Raw genomic sequence first — 26,216 nt, forward strand, 5'->3', positions numbered from 1 at the left:
TGACAACTTCACTGTCAGTTCAGTCAAGGGCGTCAGTGACAGTACTGAGAAGAGAGACTGGGAAGTACCTGCAGCTTGAAACAAAACTGAAAGTTTAAGAACCTATCTCTTTCTCAGAACATTTTGCTGGAGTTTCTTAATATCAGGTCAGCGAGGCAGAGGGGAGAATAGGTAAAATAAGCTCACAATTTTGGTTTCACCTGTAATATTCAGGTTCAAGCTTATGCTTCGCTTACCCAGGCTTTAAGGACGTGTCTTGTTTGTCTGTCCCTCCTTGTTCTGGTGCAGTAAATAGTGCATTACTTAACAGCACATGCAAGAAATGTTGACAGATACCCACTGTAAAATAACTTCTGTATTGGCATTCACCCTGAGTATGGGAACTGGTACACTACTGTGATTAAATTTCAGGTTTTCCTGTTATGTGCAAGTGACCTAAGAAGAATGAGAGAAGGGAGTGACATTTTACAGGGACAGTGAGGGGTAAGCACTGCTGGAAATGGAGGAAGAAAAAAAATAACAAACATTGGATAGAAGCGGTGATGTGCAAATGTGGTGAAAAACATAAGAGTTGAAGAGTGTTAGGAAGTGGTAGCGATTACCAGTACCTGGTGGAATACTTCCTGAAGTTTTTGCCACATATCTGGGGAACAGGGAAGGTAGTATCAGAACAAGGAGGGGAAACAAACTCAGACCACACCACAGCTCCTGGGACTGTCCCAGAAGAGAATAGTCTTTACTGTACTAATGACCAAAATTCATTAAATGAATAGAACATTAAGACTGATTAAAGTGGATCGTTTTTGTGACAAACAGAAATAACATGTTGTAGATCAAAGGAACAGAATGTCAGACTCACAGAAGGGTTGAGGTTGGCAGGGATATCTGGAGGTCATCTGGTCCAACCCCACTGATTAGGCAGGACCACCTAGAGCTGGTTCCCCAAGACCGTGTCCAGATAGCTTTTGAATACCTTCAAAGATGGAGACTCCACCACTTTTCCGGGCAACCTGTGCCAGTGCTTTGTTACCCTCACAGTAACAAAGTGTTTCCTGATGTTTAGAGTGAGCCTCCCGTGTTTCAGTTTGTGCCCATTGCCTCTGGTCCTGTCACTGGACAACACTGAAAAGAACCTGGCTCGGTCCTCTTTGCACCCTCCCTTCAGGTATTTCTATACATTGATAAGACAGCCTTGGGCTCCAGTGCTTTGAAAGCATGGAAAAAAGGATCTATTTATAAAAATACAACTGTATTCATCTTATCGATCCCTGTATCATTTATCTGTTTCATCTAGCCCCTATTGTGTATAACTAGTTGTGAATTAACATTGATTTTGATACAGAAACTTCTTGTAGATGTCTTTTCCTTTTCTGCTTTTTTTCCCTTGTATGTTTAAAAATATATATCCTTGCATGTTCAGCAAAGCAATTAAAGAAATACTTAAATCCCATTTATTTCAAGCAACTTCTGTGTTATACTCCAGAGATAAGAGGTAACGAGTACCCCAAACCTTCCAATTTGCATGCTTTCATCTGAAGAACAGGGTAAGCCACAGTATGGAAGGTCACACTCCTCAGTTATTCCATTTAAATTGGAATGGTTTGTTATATTGTAAACTTTGTATGTTTTATCTGTGCAAAGTGGGCAACAGATACTCAAGCCTGAGTGGTCAGTCATGCTTAGTTGCAATGGAAACAGTAAAACAGTATTTGAGGGGGCTGGGATCTTTGTTTTCCTGTTTTTTTTAGCGAAAGTTTCATATGGGATGACTTTATCTCCTTAGATCATCCTAAACAATTTTTCTTCTCCTCCTATAAAACACATACGTATCATTCCTGCCTCATCAGTCAATTATTTCCCTTGAAAAATATTATTCAGTATTTTTTGAATTCATGGAAATTTTTCTGTGCCTTTATGATAGGAAAACAGTCAGAACATTTTCCAAAGAACAGTAGCCCTAAACCAATTTCACAAGTGTTTATGTTTTTATTAGCCTGCACTTATGCCAAAAAGAGCAGTCTTTCTTGCTGTTTTGTTACTCATTATCTTGCAAGGGTGCGTGATGTACTACTTTGTGTAGAAATGCAAAAGTAAATTTAGGTTTATGTTTATATTAGAGAAGATGCGGCTGAAGAAATACATCTTGCATTTGAAGTGCAATGTAATGAAAGTAGTAGTTCACTTTATAGTCCCCATCAATTCTCAAGAAAGCTCTGCACAGACCACAGAGAATCTGCTCTACTGTGGCAGTAGAAAGGGCCATTGTGCTTGAGGAATAAAGTTGTCAATCACATTCTTTCCCTCTTCAGTTTAGGCAACTTTAAAAAATCTTGGTATTCATCAATAATTGTTTGAAGCCAAAATTACAAAGAGGGAAAAGGGACAGAACCCTTTTTTTAAAACTTTTTAATCTACCCATTCCTTTGAAAAGGAAAAGCGTATGTAAGAAGCTCAAAATATGAATTTTATTCTGAGACAGCTCTTATAGCAAAAAGAGGTCTTTTTGTGATCTCCAAGGAGTAAGATAATGTTGTAGTAGCCTTACTCAGGCAGGAAAAAAAATGGGTAAAAAATGTACCAGCAATGCAAATGCATTGCAAGAAATTATGTGAATTTAAAAACATGAGGGCAAACAAATAAATGGCCACAGCCAAACCCAGTAAATATTTTGAAATTTGCATTTCCCGTACTGAGAACAAAGGAAAAAAATGCAAACAGGAAGGAATGAAAAATATATTAAAAATAAAAATCAAATCATTTTAAAGTGACACTGAAAATAGACAAAGAAGGTATAGTATGATTAAAAATAATACCTGAAAATTCTGAACCTAACTTTATTTACTACATCTTAAAAGCATCAAAACTGAAAGATATCGATGAAATGCTAATGGTAAGGGCATATGGGAGTACACTACTATTCTGCAAGAGCTAGTGGCAGACAAAAAGGCTTGAAAGTAAGGTTTTAGTATTTCTGTCAAAAAGAAGCCATTATAAGAAAGGCTAGGGAATTGAATGGGATAATTTTTCAAGGGAATAAAGTACAAATATATCACAGGATCTCTGTTTCAACCCTAGAAAGGAGACAGGAATGAAAAAAATAGTAAATCCTGAGAGATGGAGAGGTCTATTTCTCTGGTTTCCGCAACAGATACTTTTTTTGTTTATTATGGACAATCAGTTTGAGCTTAAATTTTAGGATGGAAAAAACCTAAATATTTTATATTGCCTAAGATCTTTTGACAGAGGTACAGAGAAGTTACCTTAAATTCTTTCAGTGAATCACTTGTGTGAGTGTATCTAAATATCTTCTTTTTAGTGTGGTGTGGTCCCCAGGTGTCTTTTTCTTGATTCGGCAGTCAGATATATACATACATATCCTTGCAGAGCTACAGTGACTGATAGTTGTTTACTCCTAGAACATGCAGAACATTGTAATACTTTTCACACAGAAAATAAAGCTCCACAGTAGGAGTATTTTGCATCCGAATTGTATGCTGAAGTCGTAAGTGTTGTTTTGTCCATCTTTAATCTGCTAGCAAATTGCCATCTTTATGTATGTAGCGATCCAACTGCTAGATGGCCATCAACTGTAATGTAAATTTGTAAATGGTATGTGGAAACTGTAATGAAATGTGTTAACAGTAGCAGAATTTAATTCCCAATCCTCATTTCATTTATCTCTGTATTTTTAAAAGGTCCCACTAATGAGTTCTTTATGTAATTAATCATGTTGACACAGTTCAAAGCAGATGACTTAAATCGTGGTTGTGAAGTAAAGCAGTTGACTTAAATCATGGTTGTGAAGTAAAGAGTTGGTGAACCCTTGCTTACCGTAGCTTCTGTGAAGTTAATGGAGAATTGAATGTGCTATGGGGCTCCTCAGTGTGATACCTACCTTACAGGCCTTGACCTTGAGTTTGTAAAACATTTAACAGAAATTATTTTAGTGTATCTTTAGTGATTACTGCTAAATGATCTCCAGATTGCTGCTGGAGAGTGTATTAATTATTCTCTTAAAATTGTAGGAAATACACATACTCCAACAAAATCTTTTGGTTTTGTCACAAGTAATTCCTACTAAATATGAAACCAGTATTTTAATTAATTAAGAAATAGTGGTATGTTTCTGAAAGTTGAAGTACATAATAACATTTGTAAAATCTAACCTAAATAAATGTCACAGAAGTTTACTCTTGCAAGCAAGTCACCAGTAACAAAAGGGTGTATGTTGACGTTCGTGCATCTTTCAGCTGACAGCTATGAAACATGGGGGAGGGTGTCTTAAATTTTCACAATGACGTTTTTGACACTAACTAAACTTTTTTATTTTTCAAATTCTATATTGTCAGTTATATCCAACATATCGGGCAAGCCAGGAGTGTAACCTCTGCAGTCATTCCAGTGTGTTTTTTTTTCTTTTAAACGTTGTCAATTAAGAGCATTTTGATTGTTCTGTCTCTAGAGCCTCTCACTCAAAACATTAGTTCAACATGTTACTCTTCACAGAAAATGTGCTAGCTGAAAAGACAGACTAGTGTTTAAAATTTATTGAAACCTGCAGCATGTTATAAAGACATCTTCTCTATTTTAAGGTATGCCAGAAATTTCTTTGAAGAAATGGTTTTGGTTTAGCTAAGAGACACATGGGATGTCACTTCAATGTGCACAAAAAAATGGTGGCATCTCTGAGGCATTAATGAGATTTTGGTCTCTAAAAATAATCAGTCATGACCACTGCTTTTTTATTGATATCTCCCTGGCATTATGAAATACTTCCATTTTACAAGTCCATCAACAATTTTTAATCACAGTAGACTGCCATGAGTCATCAATTTAATAGGCCTAAATTTTGGCATATTATGCATCAATAAATACCATTTCTCACCCATTTTTTTCATAGTTCAGTCTATTCTATGAAATTTTTAGATAACTTACAAGATAGTATCATACAAGACATTGCAACAATACAACACTGAAGATAGAAGATAGATAAGGAGATTGCAAATTCCAAACCAGAACCAGTTGCAGTATACAGATGATTGTCTTTCCATTAGAGAATGAAACTAACATTTGTCTTGAGTGTAACTAAGAAGGAAACATGTTTTTCAGAGGTTTTTTTTAGGAAAAACACATTCATTTTTTAAAACTATTCAGTGTTTTTTCCATTTGCAGATTTTTCTGTCTACGTGTGACTACTATGCAGTTACTGCTATGCTTTAGTTGCATTTAAGATGCTCTAGATGCTTAAATGATGGTAACTTTAATAAAAGAGTTCTCTTATCTGTATCAAGCACTAGTGTTTGGTTTTATCTACCTTGTATTATATATTATGGGTTTTGTTGGAGGGAAGACTGTATTGGAAAAAAAATGAGACTTTTTTGCAAAAAATATTCAAATTCCCTCTCCTAACTCTTGCCAAAGTTCTACCAAGGCTTTTTAAATTGACTGTTGACTTTTGCAGTACTTTTAAATTCATCCATTTGTATCAACGCTTATCAATACTATCAGCAGTTTAAAGCCAAGGTATCTGTCAATTCTGAAGCTGGCCTTTCCTGGTCTGAAAGCCAGATGACTTTGCCTTCTGTTATGTTCACCCCCAGAGCTGTCTCCGTTGTGACTTCACCCTCTAGGCTTGGGAAAGAGTTTGACTAGCCTTGGAAAGCAGCTGCTCCCAAGTAGTGTTTCTACTTCTGGATCCTTTTTCCTTCTCCTTAGCGGTATGAGGATTTTAGAGAAATCTTTCTGCTGTTTCCAGACATAAAAGTCTGAGTTGTCCTCTAATTATTTTTGAAAATGTATATTCTATAACAGGGTCTTTGGACTCTATATTTCCATAAAAGTAACAGAAGCATGTTAATAACCGTAACATTAGCTAAAGAGTGGTTTATTCTACAACTGTGGTGATACTTACGAACCTTTTACAATGGATAGGGTTAAAAAACATGCACTATAGTACAAGCAACAAAATTAGAAAATACATTATTAATTAAAAGGCATATTAAAGGACTTAGGTCTTGACCATGGAAATAAACCCCCAAAATTTAATAATATCTGCGATGGAATTTAATAATGTCTGTTTATTAACACTAATATTGCATTAGGACAGAATAGGACAATGCTGGAGATCAATTTTTGCCTATTCATTTAGGTTATGGTGATGTACTGATTCCATTAAATGCCACTGATAAAATTATTTTTAGATGTGGTACAATGTAGCATGTAAGTAAGGTCAAAATCAAATTAATATTAAATGAAATTAATGTTAACTAGTATTAACTTGTATCATCCGAACATAAAACATACTGCAAGTGTTGAAATACAAGCAGTGAAATGTTGGATGTGCAAATATATGCGTACTACACACTGAGTTTTCATTTACAGCAATGAACTTCCACTTTCATTGAAGCATTTAGAGAATGAGAAAGAATTATAAAAGACTGGAAGGAAATACGAAATAAACTTCTGGCTTTGAAAAACTTGCTGTTAAATATTTCTATTTTAAAAATTCTTTAAAGATCAGCTGGCTAATTCTTCCTTATCAATCATAATTCTTCCTTATCAATCATAATTTTAAATATTGTTATGGGTTTAGATCATGCTTTTTTGCTACACCAAAAAAAAGAATATTGTAAAATCAGTACTTTTCTTATCACATAGATCTGTTCTCTGCATGCATATAGCTATGGCTATGTCTGGCCCTTTTAGTAATAAACGCAAGTTTCTGTTATTTTTTTCCTTTTTCTCATTGCTGATCCTATAGAGCCAAGAATTTGACTTAATGGTCTTCAGGACAGACAATCGACAACAGAATTTCTTGCCACGTGAGAAATAAGAGACTGAGTCATTCATTGTATGACTCTCTTCAATGCGGAGTTATTGCATGTGCCTAATTAGAGAATATTTTTTTATTGTCAATATAGGAAAGGAAATAACTGGTCTTTTTTTTAAGATATCTAGCTTAGTTTTGCAATTTTAAATTAAAATTTAGATTGAGAGCCCTCTTCAAGGCATTTCTCACTTCAAAATTAAATTGGATTGCTTAGGACTTTGGCCAGCTGAGTTTTGAAAATCTCCAAATCTTTTGAAAATCATACTGTAGAATGTCTCTGAGCAACCTGTCCCAGTGCTTAACCTTGCTGCCTCCTTATGCCAATGGGAGTTTCCTTTATTGCCACTTGTGACCACTGTCCCATTCTGTTGCTGTGCACCTCCCAGGAGACCCTGTCTCTACCTCTTCTACTGTTCCCTTTCTGGTGCTGGCAGACAGCGGTTAGACTCCTGCTGCATCTTCTCTCTTTTCTCCAAGCAAAACAGACACAACCCATGCAGCCTCTCTGTGTATATCAGATCTTCCAGCATCCAAGCCACCTCACTGGCCATGCTCCAGCTTGTTGGACTTCCTCTGAATGTCATTCCATCCCTACAGTGCATTAAGCACAATGTGGGATCATGTGTGAACTTTCATACTGTCCTACTGTTCGTGTTGTTGGCGAAGACGCTAAATAGTAACTGGACCAATATCAACTCTTGAGAAGCATGGCTCCCAGAGTCTTAAAGTCCAGTCAGACTTCCACTATCTTGTGGTCCATCCAACCCATAAGTCCTTAGTTTGGCTGTGCAGATACTATGGGACACTGTGCTGAAAGCCTTGCTAAAGTCAAGGAAAGATGTGTGCACTGCTCTGTTGGTCTACATCTGGTCGTTCCATCATAGAAGACAAGTTGTTCAGGCAGCATTCGCTCTTGACAAATCCGTGCTTGCTATTCCAAATCAGGCTATTGCTGTCCGTAAGCCTGGAAATCTTTTCTAGGAGGATTTTCTCTATAAATTTGGTAGGGATTAAGATAAGGCTGATCAGCCTTGTAGTTCTGTGGATATTCATTCTTACTGGGTTTGGAAGGTGGACATGGTTTGCCATTTTTCAGTTGTTGGGGAATTCCTCTGCTTGTTTAATAGATAGCAGGGAGTATCTCCCCAGTGATGGCAGTCACTCCACCCAACACTGCTGGATGCATCCTGTCCCATTTTGTATTTCTTCAGTTTGCCTACATATTTCTAACAAGTTTGAAAGAATGAGAGATCAGAAGGATGGGACATTTTATCAGTAGATAGAACAGATTTTCTTAAAAACTATTGAAAGTCAGGAAATGAAGATTACCAAACACAGGAGCCATTAACCATTGGAATAAACTACAAGGGGAAGTGGCTGATAATCCATTTCTTGAATTCCTTAGAGCAAAACTAGTACTTTCCTGGACCATATGAATTAATCAAACCTCGATCATTAGGCTTACTACCAGAGAAAGTGAGTGGAGTCTTTCGCCTTGTCTTGCACGTGACTCTGTTACTTAATTGTTCCTTCTTGGTTAGAATCTATGGAGTTGCCATTGTGATCATTTCCTCAGAGGGAGCCACTCTACAGTAGTTTTGATTTAATAGTAGAAAGAATCGGAAGAGTAAAAAAATAGCAATAGTTTATCTAATGTTATACCAAAAGAGAACTGACAGATTCTACTTTGTGAAAAACTTCTTTCATTTTGGAAGATATGGGATCAAAACCAAAGTACTTTAGCAAGTTTTTTTTTTTTTTTATGGCAATAAAGCTTTATATGATGTGTCTTCTGTTCACCAAAGGTGAACAGATGGGTAGTAATCGATTATGTGTGCAACTGGGGCACTAAGAAAATGTTGTCATTTTTTCCCCTGCTAGCCATTTATCTATTTAATTCTTTGACAGTACAGAGGAAATGTAACTGAATGTTCTGTTTTAATTAAAATGAAAGTAAATTTATTAGTCAGGGAAGCTCTGTATTCTGTTTATGCTTGGGAAGCAGAACAAACATATGTCTCTGCCTCATTGTTTGTCACCATCTAGCATGAGGTTATTTCTTGTTCCTTATTTGGCCTATGGAACAGATCATACTAGTGATATTCTTCATTTTTATTAATTCTAAAGTATTCTAGTGAGCAATAATAGGTAACTGGCAGAAGAAAAGCACATCCTGAGAAGCATATTAGTAGGTGTTGTTTTTAAAAAAATCCAAATAAATGACAGTTAGTGACGTTTTCTAAATGGAAGCATGTCATTGGCTTGTGGAATTAGAGTGTTTCTTCGAGTAAAACCAAGGAGAATAAGAATTAATTTGTTTCTTGACTGTTGTTTTAATTTCTTCAGTTGTCTCAAGTACAAGGCAAGGGGAGTGTTTTACCTTGGTGATATCAGAGTTTTATTTCCACTGAAATTTTGAAACCTTCAGTAAAATCTTACCATTTCCCACTTGCTCCAAGCATACCAGAGGGGTACATATTAGCACCAGTACATATCTGGTACTGCAGAATAGGAAGGATGCTGTGTCTACACAGCGGCCTTTAGTAGGGGAGAATCCTCAATGGTTACAGTGCATTAAGGCTGCCCCCGAGGACTACACTGTGTGTTCTTCAACCTTGTTCTCTTGTTTGACACTTCTAAATGAAAAACCTGTCAATCTAAGCTTTCAGAATTTGGAAGCAACCAAGAAGTTTTTCCTTTGTTTCACTTCCCCTCGGTTTCTTCCTCTTTTTCCTGCTCTAATTGGAAACTAGGTTACTCCAGGTAATGGAAGCACTGGGATTAGATATGAATTGACTCTACAACTCTGTACTAAATACAGTTGTCCCACAAGCTGTGGGTGATTCGACAACTAAGATCTCTGCTAAATAGTTCAGTAATTTTCAAAATTCAACTTTGGTCCTATATTAGTGTTCAATATAATTACAAAATATAACTACTACATATATAGTGCAAATTTGTCCCCATGCCTCAAAGAAGGCCAACAGCATCCTCGGCTGCATTCAAAAGAGCATCACCAGCAGGCCAAGGGAGGTCATCCATCACCTCAGCTCTGCTAAGACTCATCTGGAGTACTGAGTCCAGTTCTTGGCTCCACAGTACAAGAAGCACGTGCACAGACTTGAGCAAGTCTGGCAAAGGGTCATGGAGATCGCTTAGGGGTTGGGTCATCCATCATACCAGGCAGAGCAGAAAGCTTGCACTGTTTGGCCTGGAGAAGAGAAGGCTCTGGAGGGATCTTATCAAAATGTATAAATAGCTGATGAGGGGAGCTAAAGAAGAGTAAGCCGGACTCTTCTCAGTGGTACCCACTGACAGGGCATGAAGCAATAAGCACATATTGTTGTGTTTAAACATAAGAAATTTTTTCACTGTGAGGGTTGTCAAACACTGGAACAGGTTACTCAGAGAGGTAGTGCAGTCTCATCCTTGGAGATATTTAGAGTCTGACTGGACACAGCCTTGAGCAACCTGCAGCAGTTGTCCCTGCTCTGACCAGGGGCTGGTTGGACTAGACAGTCTTTGGAGGTCCCTCCTGACCTCATTGACTCTCTGATTCTGTGGAAGGTATTTTACATTTTAAAGTTATTGATCCTGTACATTTTTGCAAGGAGCAAAACAATAGCTGGTCGCATCCTTATGTTGGCAAGAAGTGGTAAAAAACAATAGCCTTTAGCACATGCAGAAATAGTACAGGGGAGGCTCCAAAGTCCCAGGGAAGATTCTACATCAAAAATCATCCAGTTTCTCCTTAACATAGCTTCAGCTTGTTTCAGCATTATGGTTGTAATTGAAAGGATATTCTCACTTCAATAGAAATCTCATCATGATCGTGTAACATTTATAGAGTTCTCTTTTTTGATCTGCTGTTAGCCTACTGAATGCTGATTCTAAAAGAAGCAATTTCTTTATCTTAGTAAAGATAAAAAGTACATAATATGCCCCAGAAATAAAGTCCTTTAGGATGATATTATGAAAATCTGTCTTTAGAATGTCCCAGGAGGTTTTTCCTGTTAGTATTTACCTACCTCTAAGCAAAAAAAATTATTAAAGCTCCTGTTACAGTGAAGAAGGCTGTATCTCATTACCAGCTGTAAGAGCCATCAAATTCCTCAAAATATAATGTTCATAATTTGAAATCAGACATTTTTGTAATCAGCTGATGTATTATATAGAGTATCTAAATAACCATTTGCAACAATCCGGATGGAACATATTAGTTTCAGAAACATGAGGATAGTTTCCTTACCAGGTTAAAACTTACAAATGCTGCCTATTGCTTGTAAATCTTACATAGTTACCAGGAAACATCTCATTTTACAGTGGTCACTGCATTGTATACAGTTACAGGGTTATACTGGTTTCCTAGGAAACATCCCAATTAAGCAAGTTTCTTGATTGAATGGTGTCTATTATATATGCTAATGTGAAATTCCACAGGATGTGCTGAAAGATCTGCTAATATCTGTGTCAGTCACTTCATTGCCTTTAGCTGAGTCCTCTTTCTTGTCTTTCTCTTGGTGTTGTAATGCAAAGAGTGAGAGATTGAAACACCACGCTATTCTTTTGTTGCCCTTTATATTTTTTCTGTGCTTTCCTGCATTTGGAGTGGGACTGATTATCTCAGTTTTATGGTAACAGGTAGCAAAATGCCAGGTATTATGCTGTTTTCTCCAAGTCCTGTCATTGTGTTTTAGTTGTCATTTCATGCAATACTAAAGGCAAATTACTATATTATCACAAGTTTTCTGTGACTGGCAACTGTTATTGGCATCATATATCTAGGAACAGCTGTTGTTGTTTTATTAGAAAATGCTCTAGTGATGCTTAGTGTAGATGGAGCCAAGACAGCATCAGCAGCATTGCCGTTCCCTCTGCAATTAGTATTGTGTAGAATTTGCTAACCTGTATTAAAAATTTATTTTTTCTAATTGACTAATTTTTTAGAGGAAATACATGGCTTAAAGAATATTCAGACACCATATGTAAAATTAATTGTCTTAATCTTTTTCTCTCTGAATATTTGTGCACATTACCAAATTAAAAAAAAAAAAAAACAAACAAAAAAACCCACACAAAACAAAACCAAACCCCAAAACAATATAGAGTAAGCATGATCTGGGAACCCTGCAGAGGGTCTTCATCAGGAACATGAAGATGGCTCAGTTGTGCGTTCATCCACCAGACAGAGTAAAAAATTTCTGTCCCACCATTTTGTATCAGAAAATGTCGTTTGGGTAAAAATGAAAATTTTGACTGCTGTGATCAATTTTGGTATGATGTTCTATTAGAAATCTAAAGATTTCTAATAGACCAACAATAACCAACAATATTTTTAATGCATTTGATTTCAAAAGTATTTTTGCATTGCTATGTTTTAGTACTTTTAGGTCCTCTTCTACATAGTAACAGCAGTGATATAGTGAGTCAATTATGTTTGATTGTGATGCATCATCAAACAATATGCATTATTCTTATATCCTACTTGACATATTTTCCTTTTAAATTCTTTAGGAACAATTGTTAATTGCACTTATCAAAATATTTCTACATTATAGTTTCTAAAGAACTGTCATTAGTAGATCACATACAAACTTTAAAGAAAATTAGTTTCTGCATATACAGTAGTTGTAAGAACATTTATTAATAACTCCATGTGAACAAAAATACGTTTATCAAATAAGAAGAGAAACAGTGGTTGGAGGGAGTGTCATTGTTCTCAGGCATATTGCCGGGACTGGGTCTTATGCACTGCAGTTGAGAAAAGAATAATAATTTAATCTAGTAAAAAAAAAGAAAGAAAACACAAGCAGTTACACAGCCTTGTTAACTGCTATTTGTTTTCACAGGTGGCATTACTCCTCTTCATGCATTGTGAAATTGGTGGCACGCAATGGTAGAATGCTTTTTTTTATCCTTTCACTCTAGAAAAAAGGGAAGTGCTTTGTAATTTGTTTATAGGACTGGAAAGTTGCTGCTGGGGGTGGGAGTAACTGGGATATTCCCTGGTGTTTTTGAACAAGAATGTGAAAATTCCCTGTTCAATTGTTCTCAGCGTGTGAGCAGAGGTTCTTGGCAGCGACTGTGCTCATTTTCTTTAACTGCGGCTATTAGAGTGCACGTGCCTAAGAACAAGGAAAAGTTGGACTGAACTTGGCAACATCCTTATCTCAGTATGAACCTAGACATTTCTAATGTATCTAAGGTACAGGAAATAAGTAACCTATAAATGACCTGGATTTTTCTGTACTTTATATATTAATGAACCACTTGGTCTTTTTATAACTGGTTGAATGTTAGCTGAATGATCAGTTCCCTAGATGTCTCAGATCTCTAGATCAGTTCTCGTCACCTGCAAGATGATCAATACATGTTTAGCATATTAAGCAGCAACAAAGAGAAACTGGTTTTGTGGGCATATCCTATAATTTATTAACTGGAGCTGCTATCTAACAAAGAGAATTTCAACAGCAGCAAAAGAATATATTTTTTTTAAATAAATCAGTAGAAACTTTGTTACTTTTTGGTACAGCTATACATGCCTCTTCAAAACTAGTCCACCTCCTTTTCAGTATTGCTCTTAAACATATAGCAAGTCCAAAGGTTAGAAGGTACAAAAAAAAGCCCCTTCTTTTTTCCACTCCCTGTAATCGTTGTCACAAGCTCTCAGGTCTAGGAAGGGAACTTTCTGAATGTGATCTGCAAAGTTCTGTGTTTTGATGTACTTCTAGAATTGTGTAAGTCTATGGGACTCCCAAGGTAAACCCTATGCACACAATAACTTCATAGCTTACACAAAAATTTCCCTGAATTTCCTCTGGCAATACCACTGCAGCCCCAGACAATAATTTCATTTTGAGGTTCTTTTCATGAGGACTTTTTTCCCCATGACAAATTTAGATTCTTTTAACATTCAAACGGATGAAAGAATCTGCCTAACATCAGTAACACCAAATCTCAGTATTTAGTCTTGAAACTAGGCTTAAAAGCAATGTCAGAGTTCATTGAGGCTAATTTTATCAAACTGTCATCTTCTTCCTTGAAATGGCATAATTTTAAATTGTTAAGAAAATCTTTGGCCAATTTTGTACCAAATTAGCCTGCAATACTGGTTATAATCTCTTTGCTCCTGCCTGAGAGAAGTCTCTGAAATATGCAATTATGAACGTGTATGCATACACTTATTATATATAAAAGAAGAAAGAATTCTGTAGACTTTCACCTTTTAAACGCTTTTCTGGAGCATCAAGACTTCCCTCTGCTTGTCGTACTTCTTATTGCAGAAACAAATGAATTGATGACTTACGCTCTGAGTATCTGGTGTATATTCATGGTTCTGCCTTATTCACTGAAAACTGCTGAAACAAGACCTTGAAATAAAATGTTTTCTTTTCAGCTGTATCCTTGGGTTGTTACACCTAAGCAGCTTTTCATCAAATGGTTGGTATGTTGAAAGGTAACCTTGTATTTTGTCTCTTTCACTTTAAGCAGTGAGGAAGCCATCTTTGGAAGGTGGCTTGGCGTGAATTCTTTTTCATGTGAAATCGTGTGGACCTTCAGAGAATGAAAGGGAAGGGATTTCTTTTAATTCCTTTTTTTCCCTCCTTTTTTTTCCCTTCACGTTACTAATGTAACTACGTCCCTGGCAAGGAGATTCGAAAGTTGTTTATCCCATAGCGTAGTAAAATACTGAAAGCATCTGGATGAAAACAGCCCATCCCCCAGATCACGAGATCTGAATCTGGAGCTATGCAAAACCTAACAGAAGTTGCATGAGAGAGAACATTCTGAAGACTGTGTATTAAAGCATTGATTCATATGTGCTGCAGTTGCAAGCCAGAGGATATATAAATAGCAAATGGAAACGGCTTCTATTTCGTTGCCTCCAAGAGCTTACATCTCCCAAATTCAAACACCTAGCTGCTTCTTGCCTTCAGTTCCCTACCCTGCTTGCAAAATCTTTTTTAATGTGTATCGCTGAACAGCTCAGAGTGATTTTGTTTGAGAAGTTCTCAAAATCCAGCACTGGATTTTATCCTGACTTTCATTTAAGTGATCTGTGAGCAGTGTTGTTCTTTCCATCTGATCTGGTGTAACAGCTTCCCTTCCGGCAACGTTAAATTTCAGAATTACTCCTTTCAGCTCTTCTTTTCCAATCTAGATCACTTATACACGGGGTGCCTATCATTTATACTTTGGATGCCACTTCTGCCCCATAACACTGGTAACCAGGAGCTTTCTCGACTTCCATCCTGCCATTTCCTGCCTGGCCTTTGGGACTCAAGCACACTCTGGTTTCATGGCTCACTCCAGGGCACACATCCTGCTGGCTAGAAGCAAGGTTCCTCTGTGCCAGTAGGGTATGCGCCAGGGCTTTCACTTATATGTTAATTACATTTTTAATACACTGCCTTAGCATGTTGAATACGCAGCCTGACACATGTGCTCCACTACTGAAACCCTGAATCCGGAGAATGCCGTTAATCTTAATTCCAAATAAGGTGCATTTGGAGTAAAGATGTTATTCGAGGTCCAGATTTTGGAATGACTTTTGCATCAGCCAGCCTACTTTGACCCAAACCAGCCTGAAAGGACATAAATTATTCACCAATTTACAGTTTATGGCGTAGCAATATGAATATAGGGGTGTTAAAGGGCAGGAAATCTTTAAAGGAGCGGGGCTGATCTGGAAGGGGACGGGTGGCCACTGTGAAAGCTCCAGTGCCCCATCAGGATTGGAAGGAGGCATTAAAGGGCATCATTCACTCTGAATCTTGCAGCCACCGCCGGACCATGTGGATAGCTGATGACCGAGCCGGCAGCTGAATGTTTAGCAGGCTGTGACGACTTTGCACAGAAATCGGAAAATTTACCGCCGGTTGCCGCGCCAGTGCCGAGCCGCCCGCTTTCGGCAGTGCGCCCCTTCCCTGCGCTCCCAGCCCACCCGATACCGACAGCCCAGCCCTCTCGTCCCCCGACCCCCCTTCCCGGCACCGAATTTAGGGGCTCGTTGTCGCCAAGCCGGAACCGTCCTTCTTCAGCAGCTCTAGCACGAAACGGGGTGGTGGTGGTAGTGTGTGTGTGTGGGGGGGCGGTTCGCAGCATCGCAGTTGCCGGACGAAGATGCGCCTGTGCCCGTACGCACCGGTTATATCGGTATGGCGGGATGGAGGGATGAATGGCGCTTCTTTCCGAGTGCCGGGGCTGGCCGGGGGACTGCCATTGCGCGCAGGAGGCTGCGTGCAGCCCCAGAAGTGCTGGAGAAGGGGAAAACAAGGCGGGGAGGGGAGAAGGAAGGAGGGGGGCGGGCGGGGAGGCGATGCGCGGGGAGGCGGGCGGGCAGCGGGAGCGGGGGCGGGCGGGCGGCGCGGCCAATCGCCCGGGCTGCCGGCGCTGCAGGAGCGGCGGTGCGGGGCTGAGGGCTCCGAGGGACGCAAAGCCGGGGCCGGGTGCCTCTCTGAGGACGGCGAGCAGCTGTGCCGCCAGCACTGCGAAAAGTCCCCATTTGCTTCTTATAAATTAAAGTGCCTTGTCACCAGTTAGGGCAAGTCAGCCAAGGTAAGGCTTAAATAAAATGACACTTTGATATGTGGCAACAAGGATGTTTCTGGACAGCGGTGCTGCTAACACAGCCTTCTAAGCAGTGCAAAATATTTTGTGCAATAATGCTATCGCAGGGGGTCCACAACCTGTAATTTGTCTGTCTTAAAGTTACCGCTGGTACGTAAGCCTTACCCTTGTGGTGGTGTAGAATCGCGTTTGCTTATCCAAGGTAGTTACAAAGGGACCTGCAAAATAGAGGCATAGAAAGGTAGCGGCGCTCTGTGTGTGTGTTTGTGTGTGACCGTGTTCGTAATACCTACAATTCTGCTGCTTAACTTACGTGAATAATGTGCAGATGCATTTTAATGGTGTTGGCAGGCAGATTCTTTATCTCAACTCACATGTGAGCCTTTCTATACAAAAAGCACGCCATGTGAAACTGTATGTGAAGAACATTAAGCTTGATATTTGAATAGCAGTTTCAGTTTTGGGTTTGTTTTTCCCATGTCTGTGATATTATGTGATAACTGAGAATTGAAATTACAGAAAAAAAAAAAAAAACCTCTTGCAGGTTTACCTTTAGCTGCTTGCAAAAGCTTAAGCAGTGACCCAACTTTACTTTGTGTAAAAGGCACTGTAAATAATGCACAGCCAGAAATGAATCCTCTCTTCGTTTCCTCCTAGCCCACCCCATGGTATCCTTCTTAATGAACAAAACCTACTATGTGCCTTTAGTTCACACCACATTTTCACCAATTGCACTGCCAGTGGTCTGGAACTGAGGGGTTTTGCAAGCAAGGAATTCCTCAGGATGACTTCACTAATGTGTATCTTTGCAAACAACGTAGTCCTGAACCTCTCTTCTGTCTGTGTATGTCTGTGTGTGCCTGTGAAAGAGAGAGTCTGTTTGTGTACACGAGTGACAAGATACAAGGAGGACAGGGTATGGAAGCCAATGAAATGTGGCAAATGTACACCCCTGCATGTATTTCTCTGAGTGGGTCTCTGTAAAGAAGTATTAAAATTTCTTATATTTTTATGTAGTTCATCATTCAGATTAGGGTTTGGGATAAATTCAATTTCATGAGCATCAATGCCCCATTAGTTTTTCATGATCCAAAGAAATATGATGGAAAACAAGTAAAAATATGACTTCAGTTAGCACAGGTGATAAAATCACTGTCTCTATTCAAGGTACAGATTTTATTTATCATTCAAAGACACTAAGCATAGCTCCTGCATTTCCAAAGCTTTATTTCTGTGCTGCAGTCAATCATATACAGTTGTGTGAAAGCACTGAAGCCTTCCTTCTGCAATAATTGTCCTCCTGGATGATCATAAATGTTTGTCTTCAGGGGAAATGTTAAATTCATTTAAAAGTTTGGCATATTATTGGCATTTTGCCTAACTGTAAAGGTAAGAAGACTGATTTAGAGAAATAACCCAAAGGCTTCCCTAACCTACTCTACTGCCTTGACAGAATATTTCATTTCAGACTTTTCTGAAGAAGACATGGTACATCATAGTTACCTAATGCAAATTAAGGGGGGGATTATTTTTTTTTTTTTAATTTTTAATGTGGACCTATGGAAACAATGTAATGGTTTTATTTTGTAGTTAGTTAAAATTACTAATTGTCCTACTTAAGGACTTCAATAGATAACTTTGTTTCATTTCTACTTCAAAAAACAGACAAGCAAACAGAAAAAAATCCCAAGCAAACAACCAAAACAAAACACCAAACCAACCCACTTGCTGTTACCTACTCCCTCTAAAAAATGACAGGAGAAATAGTGTGTCAGACAGCACTTTCCTTTAAATAGGACCAGATCCAGTGCATAAGCATGGATTAGGGGGCACTGTGTTGCTGACTGAACCATTTACAGATGAGATTCAAAACTAAATTCCTTCCACTTGTAGGTGCTGAGAATCCTGTAAGGCTTCACCAGGGCAGGAGTGCTGACCCTGCTATTAGGACAAAATGCCAGTTGAAGTTTTTATACTTTGACCTGTTTAATTCCCCAGGTAGTTTAATTTGAGAGCAGCATTCTTTACTACATACAGTAAAGTTGTTGTTGTCTGGTGTTTTTGTCCTGCAATGCAGAGACTCCAACTCAACCACTTGGTTGGTGCATGTTGTGCTAGCTCTTGGTAATAGATCTGGTGAACATATGCAATGTTACAAAACAACTGGGAATAAATGTCTTCAACATCCAAAATAAGCGTGCGTGAGTGCACGTGTGCATGCCAGAGAGGTACAGTTGTTACTGTACCAGGAGTGACATTCCTCTGGTGCACCACATTTATGTAATACCCTTCAGGGAATAATGTGTATTTTAAAATGATTATAAAAAAGAAAATTAAAAAAATCATTTTGTCTCTGGTTTGGTTTAACTTTGATCACTGGCTTTAATAAAGACTGGATATTTATCAACAACTAGAAATAAACACATTTAAAATGTGAGTAATTGAGATGTTAGTTCTCAACATGGTTGTATGGAAGACTTCAACCTATATCTCAGGCTGATAAATGAAATTTGAAGGGTATGAAAATCTTGTTCCATGCCTGGAAACTCCTGCTCTGGTTAAGAACTACATTTCTGTTAATACAAGTAAGTAGTGCTGAAAATTATCAGTGTTATCAGATTGAATCAAACCAGCTAAATGCCACTGAGTTATCTGTTCCATGCAGATGAACATGAGCTCCTGCTCGGACAGTTAACAGCTAGTTAGCTCTGGCAGACCTGTCCTGCAAAGGGACCTAAGCTAAATCAGTCATCATAACACGTTGGGGCACACTTTGCTTGTAGGCAATGCAAAATCAAGGTGGCAACTGACATGACAGGAAGGGGAGGAAATGCATAGCAAAAAAAAAAGAAAGAAAAAAAATCAATGTAAAGAGATTCTATTCAGAGAAGAGATTCCATTCATCTTCTCCTAGAGGAAAGGGATGCATATGTGAAGGTCAAAAATGGAAATAGTATGAAAACCCAAAAATTGCCTACAAAGGTTTATACAATCCAGCATGTAAATTTCACTAGCATTAATTATAGTAAAAAACTTATTTTCCTTGGTTGATGGTGTTCTATTTTCAAGAGCATATAGCCCAGTGATAAATCAGGGTGAAGCGCTTTAATTTCACCACTTACTTGATGGGCAATCTTAGAGAAGTCCCTGAAGCACAATGTAACTTCATGTATGAGATGAATGTTGCACAATAATTACAGAGCAAATATTGTACAATATTGTTTTAAAGAAATATTGCAGAGCCTAACACTGAAGTGTTAGTGTCTCCATTACTCTGTAAATCGGGTTTGATTGCAAACACAATTTTGCTCTCTATTTCCAGCAAATGAAGCTACATGGAATTTGAAAATTCAGTCCAAGAACTAAAGTAGAATTTTTAAGAAGCTTTTGAACTGGGAGCAAAAAAAAAAAATGAAGTCTCCCATAAGAGAGAAGGAAGACTGCCCGAATGAGACTTTTTTTTTTCCTCCAAAAACAGGCTTTGACAGATAAACTACTGATACTGAGATGCTTTAAATAATGTACCATTACATTTTTGGACTGCTTTTAATATGCAGGTAGACAGTCAACAGGAACGTAAATGAAACCAGCTGGGGATTTGAAGGGAGTGAGGTAATGCTACCCTTCCTACAGTTACTACACTCCCTTCCAAATCCCCCAAGTCTCATGCATAAGCCTAATTTCCTATTTGGGGGTTGGGTTTTTTGCAGGGGAGAGAGTTGTTGTTTTGGGTTTGTGTTTTTTAAAATAATGTCTTTTTGCATTGAGCATAACCAGAACAACATAGTCATGTAGTTCTTTAAGTAACTGCTGAGCAGCTTGGTGGCATTTGCACATCTGCAGTTCTTTTATATTGAAAATACGTTTAACAGATGCCTGAGGCCTGTAACAATCGTGATTTTGTGTGATGGCAATTGCCATTTATATTTTCCTGCAATTACTTCAAAACTGAGCAGAGTTAAGGCTGCGTTCGTTACCATAGAAAAGGCAGAGCGTTATTTTACAATTACAAACTTGACTCCTCACACTTTGTGAAACTGTTTGCTTCTTTTAAGAAGGGGGAATATATTCAGGTCATGGACATATTTTTCCACCCTCACTCCACCTTACCTAGGTTTCAACATAGTTTATGCAGTGCTTACATGGACAAATTTTAAAGGGTGTTTGTGAAGTACTGTATACAAATACCCAAGCTAGCTCAGGTATTGCGTGGGTTTCTACCATAGGACTGTAGCGACCTGTGAGATTTTTTGGTCTGCGTAGCACAGCACAGTCTGTAACGTTGAACCCTGAAAGTACTTTACAAGAGGGATCAGTCACATTGTCTTGACTTATCAGATGGAAGGAGTAAGACAGTAGGATGGGCATGCTTTTCCTTAAGACAGTCTGCTGGATGTGGAGCTGGGAACTGCCGCATCCTTGCCTGGTTCCACTCTCAGCCAGGGGCGGTGGACCATGCATTGCGAATCAGCAGGTTCTTCATGCGATGTGGTGGGATCTTGCACTTGAATTGTTTTGAACTGTTCTGTGGAGAAACCCGCCTCTCCCTGCTGGTGACATAAGTAACTTGAACTGAAGTACGTGCCGAAATGTAAGTGGTCTAAATACTGCCCATCATGTCTTCCCGTACAGTATTCCTGTTGAAAACAGGAAACTCTGTATTTGGTTGACTTCTTGTTTTGATATTTCCAGGAGTATCATATAATCACAGAATGGGTTGGGTTGGAAGGAACTTTTAAAGATCATCTAATCCAAGCCCCCTGCCATGGGCAGGGACATCTTTCACCAGAATAGGTTGCTCAAAGCTCCGTCCAGCCTGACCTTGAACACTTTCAATGATGGGGCATCCACAACTTACCTGGGCAACCTGTTCCAGTTTTTCCATCATGCACTGTATTGTTTCATAATTAATTGCCATTAAGCCCTTATAGCCACAGCTATGGGTGCATATATAGTTGCACATGCACACACATATTCTTTGGGAAGGTAAAAGGAAATGGAAATCAGCTTTTTTAGAAAAAGAATGATGCTTGGTACTGTTAAAAGCATAGAAAAGTTACCGATCACATCATGTAGCAGTACAATGAGCTATTCATTGACATAAGTCTGCTTATTTTCACAGATTGGAATGTGCATTTCCATAATTAAATTAAATTAAATTATTTCTTTTGAATAATATTCTATGATTAGACCACTTAAACAAATGAGTAATATATTGTTATACAGAAGTTATACATTTGTATTTGAATTTTGTTTAATTCACATCTTACTCTTAGCGAGTGGTGAGAGAGCTGCAAATGAAAATCTTTTTGTTCAAGAGACTATGAAGTGCCTTTCATTATCAATAATTATGCCTTGCCTAGAGGAAATATTTTTGTTCTGTCTTTTCCTTGTAAACACCATCTCTGTACAGGGCACTTGTTAGAATGAGGCTTAAGCTGACACTTGGAATTGAGGCATGGGGTGAAATTTCTTAGGCTTGGATTTCTAGCTAGGATTTAGCATTCTGTTGTTGATGGTACTCAAATTGATAGAATAAATAGTTAAAAAATATAGCAACACAGAGGCCATCTCTGTAGTAGTAGGGCAAGCATTTGAGATATTCAGAACAAGGTTTGAGACCCTGTCCCAGTAAATCCTGTACATTGTACAGTATATTTGTAAAGTACAGAATTTGTAAAGTACAGGTGCTCCTTCAGTAGAGAATCTTCTTATAATTAGTAAAAATTTTAATAGTTTAGCAATGGTGGAAGGACAGGAAAAGTGTTGGTATTATTTTTGAGGGTGTTGGAGTGCATATGCATGTGTCTATGATATTTGAAGGAAAAAGTAGTTGCTAAAAGGGAGGTAGCTCCTTTAGTTTGTTCAATAGTGTGAAAGATTTGATTTGACTGTAAGAAGGTATTTTTAACACTGATATATTGTATTAGCACCTGGGAACTGCTGACTCGTCTAACTGTAAAATCTTGGCTTTCAGAAGAGGTGACATAAAACTAGGGCATATGAGCAGCACTGTAGCATGGCAGCTATTAACTGCCCATGGGAACAGCCAATATTTAAAAATAAAAAGGAAACTAATTTATATTTGGATTATAGTCCTCAGTCACTATTTCTTTTATGTTTTACGTTTTGTTCTTTCTAATAAATAATAAGCCTTCTTACTGGAGTCATAAAAAAAAGCTACACATCATTTATTACATGCAATTTCCGCACACTTTGCTGATGAAGAAAATTTGTTATGTATTTGCTGTTCATTAAAGCACGAATTCTTGCATTCATATCAGGGAATTTGAGGTCAGAGTTATTATCTTGCCTGTTCAGCTTAGAGACATCTTAAGTATTTTTATATTTGCATGGCAGAAGGTATAAAATAATCAGTTCATTTAGCATTGTATGTTAAGTTAGGTTTTTTCTTCTGGGTTTTTTAAATTGTGAGCCATCTAAGACTTCTTTTAGAAAACTGCTGAAGAAATGCAATGTTCGTTCTTATACTCATTCATTTTCAATGAATGCACAGCTAAAGCTTTGAAATCCAACATAGCTTTGTATTAGAAACCCTTCTAAGTGGTTTTGAAAAGTGGTAAGACAATCTGCAAGCAAACATATGTTTTCAAGTGGTGCTCAACATTTCTGACTGGTTGAGCTTCTTTCAGTGTTGGGTAAAGACTGCAAAGTATTCACAATACATTTGATTCATACAAGGTCTAGTGTTTCCTAAATAAACTGGATTTATTTGTTATTCTGCATAATCTCAGGACAGCCGTCCTAGGCATAGGGTTCACAGTGCATTAGCACGCAGTGGGTGCCCCAGGGTTGCCCCAGGGAGCAGTGTAGTGGGAAGGTGGTTACTCTTCCTAGAGCAGATGATGTGACCTCCTGCCAGAGGTGCCTTCAAGCAGCAGCAACCTCTTCCCTGGTGTTTACCAGGCACGTTAAGGGCATGCAGGCTGTGTGTGGGTCCCCAGTGCCAGCAGAGTACTGTGGATCAGTCCCCAGCTTGCTGCTGGGACAGAAACGTGTTGGCTTGACACTGCACATGGCTAGTGAATTGTAAATTTGGTGCTCTAGGTTTAGGGGATTTAGAGGAAGTGATCCTGTTACATGAATATTGTCCTGTAGGAGGCCTTTCTGTTTCTCAGATCCAGCTCAAACAACTGCATCATGACCATACCAACCATATTTTATACTGTAAGTGAAAAACATAATGTCAGAGACCTCTTTACCTCTTAAGGTGTAGTCAGTGGATAGATGTGGGTTAGCGAAATGAGCCCATGAGATCATAGAGGAGTTTATGGAGGATTTATGCAAGATGACTCAGACAAAAAGTTGTTGCATTTTTGTAGGGCTTGGGGTTTGTTTGTTGTTTTTTTTTTTTCTGGTTTGTTTTTTTTTTCTTGGTTAATTTTCTGCCAGATTAGAGACCTGTCTCACTTTATATGAAGGTTTGGCAAGTTCCAGATCTAATGCAGTGAAAATGGAGGGAGCAACAGGCTGGCTGTGGGGAAAGAAAAATAGGGCACCTTTATTTCAATAATCTTTCTTTAGCCATGAGTCAGATGAATGGAAAAGACGATCAGAGGGAAGTTCCTTTGTGTGCACCTTTGAAAAGTAGCCTCCTAGACAGAAACCTAGTCAGAAGGTTTGTAAATGCCTCTCAAGCCAAGCCAGCAGGAAGAGCTTTGTTGACTGTATAGACTTTCATTGTGACTTGAAGGCTAATGAACTTGAGCTGTTTCAGACTGCATAAGGTCAGGTGAGGACTGATTTCCTGAAGCTATTAATGCCCACTATGTTACTGAAGTCAGTGTTGTTACATTATGGTAGTGTGTTTGGTCAAATATACTATGTCACGTCAACATGACTATATGTTTCGTAGTTCTGAATCGAGATGGGAGGAGCTCCCACGTACGCTTTTTTTTTTTAAGAAGAAAAGGTATAGCATTCTTGGAATGCAATGAGTTTACTCCACAGGACCATTGTGTGATAATTATTGCTCATTACATTATAATGAGCACTTGCTCTATTCATTGTGGAGTTTATTATATTTTAATGAGTGTTGTGACTCCCCTGCAGAGCAAAACTCAAGAATGTCCCTGTGCACGTGGCTCATTTAAATGGATGTGTTACATGTTGTGGGACTTGTGTGCACATACTTATTTGCAACATATAGCTGTAATTTTGCTTTTAAAAACAGGGTATTACTTTTCTTAACTTTTCAGAAATCCAAAAATATGCATGCTTCTATACTTAGCATTCATATTTCATACCGAGTAAAAGATGAGTGGTTTTATTAAAGGACACTTGTATTAAAGGACAGATTGTAAATATTTTGTTCATGACTTCAATGTATTAATTAAAATTAAAGCTCGTTAATGAATGTGATTTGGTATGTGACCCCCACCACATCTACAGCCTTTAGATTCAGGTTTATGTTTTTTGAAAAATATTAATAAACATTTAAATAAGTTTATGGCATCTATAAACTAAATAGAGGAACTTTAAAATAGAATTGTCTTTTGTCTTCTGAGGATCATCGATATTTTGGCATCACTGTATTCAGGAAAAGGAGAACTAGAAACTGAATGCTATATAAATGGATTTGTAGACAAGGTCTTAAGCCAGTCAGTCTGTCTAGTTAATCTTTGTAGATTGATGGTGATCTTGCTGTGGCACCAAAGCTTTTGGTAATGACATTCTTGTAATGTCCACATACAGTGTTAGCCCTAAAGGGAAACACTTTGCTCTTCTCTATCATCTCCTGATGTTGCCACACAAGCAGCTTCAAAATGAGGTAGACTACTTGAAAAATACTGTTTCGTTCAGAAGTAAAAATATGAACTGATTTTCCAATGTGACAAAGTTGTTTATCCTTTGTGAAACTTGAAAGGCCACCTTCATTTTCTTATTTGAAAAACTGCAGTGTTCTTAAATTCAAACTGATAGATAGCTCTTTAATCAAACCGTACTTTTACTTTCTGTAACCCTTCCTCTACTGTGTCGCTTTTATTTGAACATCTTTTACCATCCATGGAGACTTGCAAGCAGGAATTCACTGAATTTATGAAGACACATCAGTTATTTATTGGCTAATACAAACTGTAGATGGGTAAGGCTAACCCGCTCCTAGGCAGAACATTATAATGCCTGATAACTTGGGTGCGGGTTCCTGCTGAGTCCCCGTGCACCAGACAGTTACTGCTCAGGTGTGAAGTGTGAACCTCCATTGCTGCCTAGGATGGGACAATCATTGTTCCTGCTGAGTTTTTGTCTTCCCAACTCCCCACTCTTGGTCATTATGTTTTTATACTTTTTTCATGACTTTTTATATTTTTTCATTACTTTTTCATTACTTCCCACTCTATGTATTCGCTTCTGTCTTTATTTTAGCTGTAGCTACATTAGGTGTCCAAGTTCTTTGCTCCGTTTTGGTGGAGTCCTCAATATACCTGACCTTAGAGAACATTATATTTGGAACAAAAATGGACTTTAATTAGTTGTCTAAACAAAGAAATTTAAATAGATAGTTTAAGTCCAATTTGGCCCCATCCTTGCTATAACTGTAAACATATTTTGTCTGCAGGAAGTGGTAGCTTATGGACTGCACATAGTGACTGGCCTTTTAAGCTCCTGTCTCTCATATATCTCATGCCAATGAAAGGAAGTGGTGTATACCTAATGTGCAATTCTGCTGAGTAATTGCAGCAATTGATTTAAAAAAGCAGAAAGGAAAAGATAAAAGAGATGAAATAAAGAATTCAATAAAGAAGTAAAAGTATGTCATTTAAGAAAGAGATTGAAACCTTTTTTTGATATGATA

At 38.1% G+C, this 26,216-nt stretch overlaps 1 protein-coding gene across 12 annotated transcripts in view; it reads left to right on the forward strand.

The window, feature by feature from the left end:
* The window catches only part of CDH18 (cadherin 18), a 582,930-nt gene that overhangs the window by 290,244 nt on the left and 266,470 nt on the right, over positions 1-26,216 (forward strand). For 3 of the 12 annotated variants that reach the window (XM_063326110.1, XM_063326116.1, XM_063326117.1), the window contains exon 1: positions 16,219-16,387. The exons of 8 other annotated variants lie outside the window; for them this stretch is intronic. The gene's annotated coding sequence lies outside the window, so the exon portion shown is untranslated. Of the gene's footprint in view, positions 1-15,827; positions 15,986-16,218; positions 16,388-26,216 lie in introns of those variants that run through there. One more of the 12 variants, XM_063326111.1, reaches the window with a different exon arrangement.

The sequence above is a fragment of the Chroicocephalus ridibundus genome, chromosome 2 (assembly GCF_963924245.1).
Source record: "Chroicocephalus ridibundus chromosome 2, bChrRid1.1, whole genome shotgun sequence".
NCBI classification, from domain to species: Eukaryota; Metazoa; Chordata; class Aves; order Charadriiformes; family Laridae; genus Chroicocephalus; species Chroicocephalus ridibundus.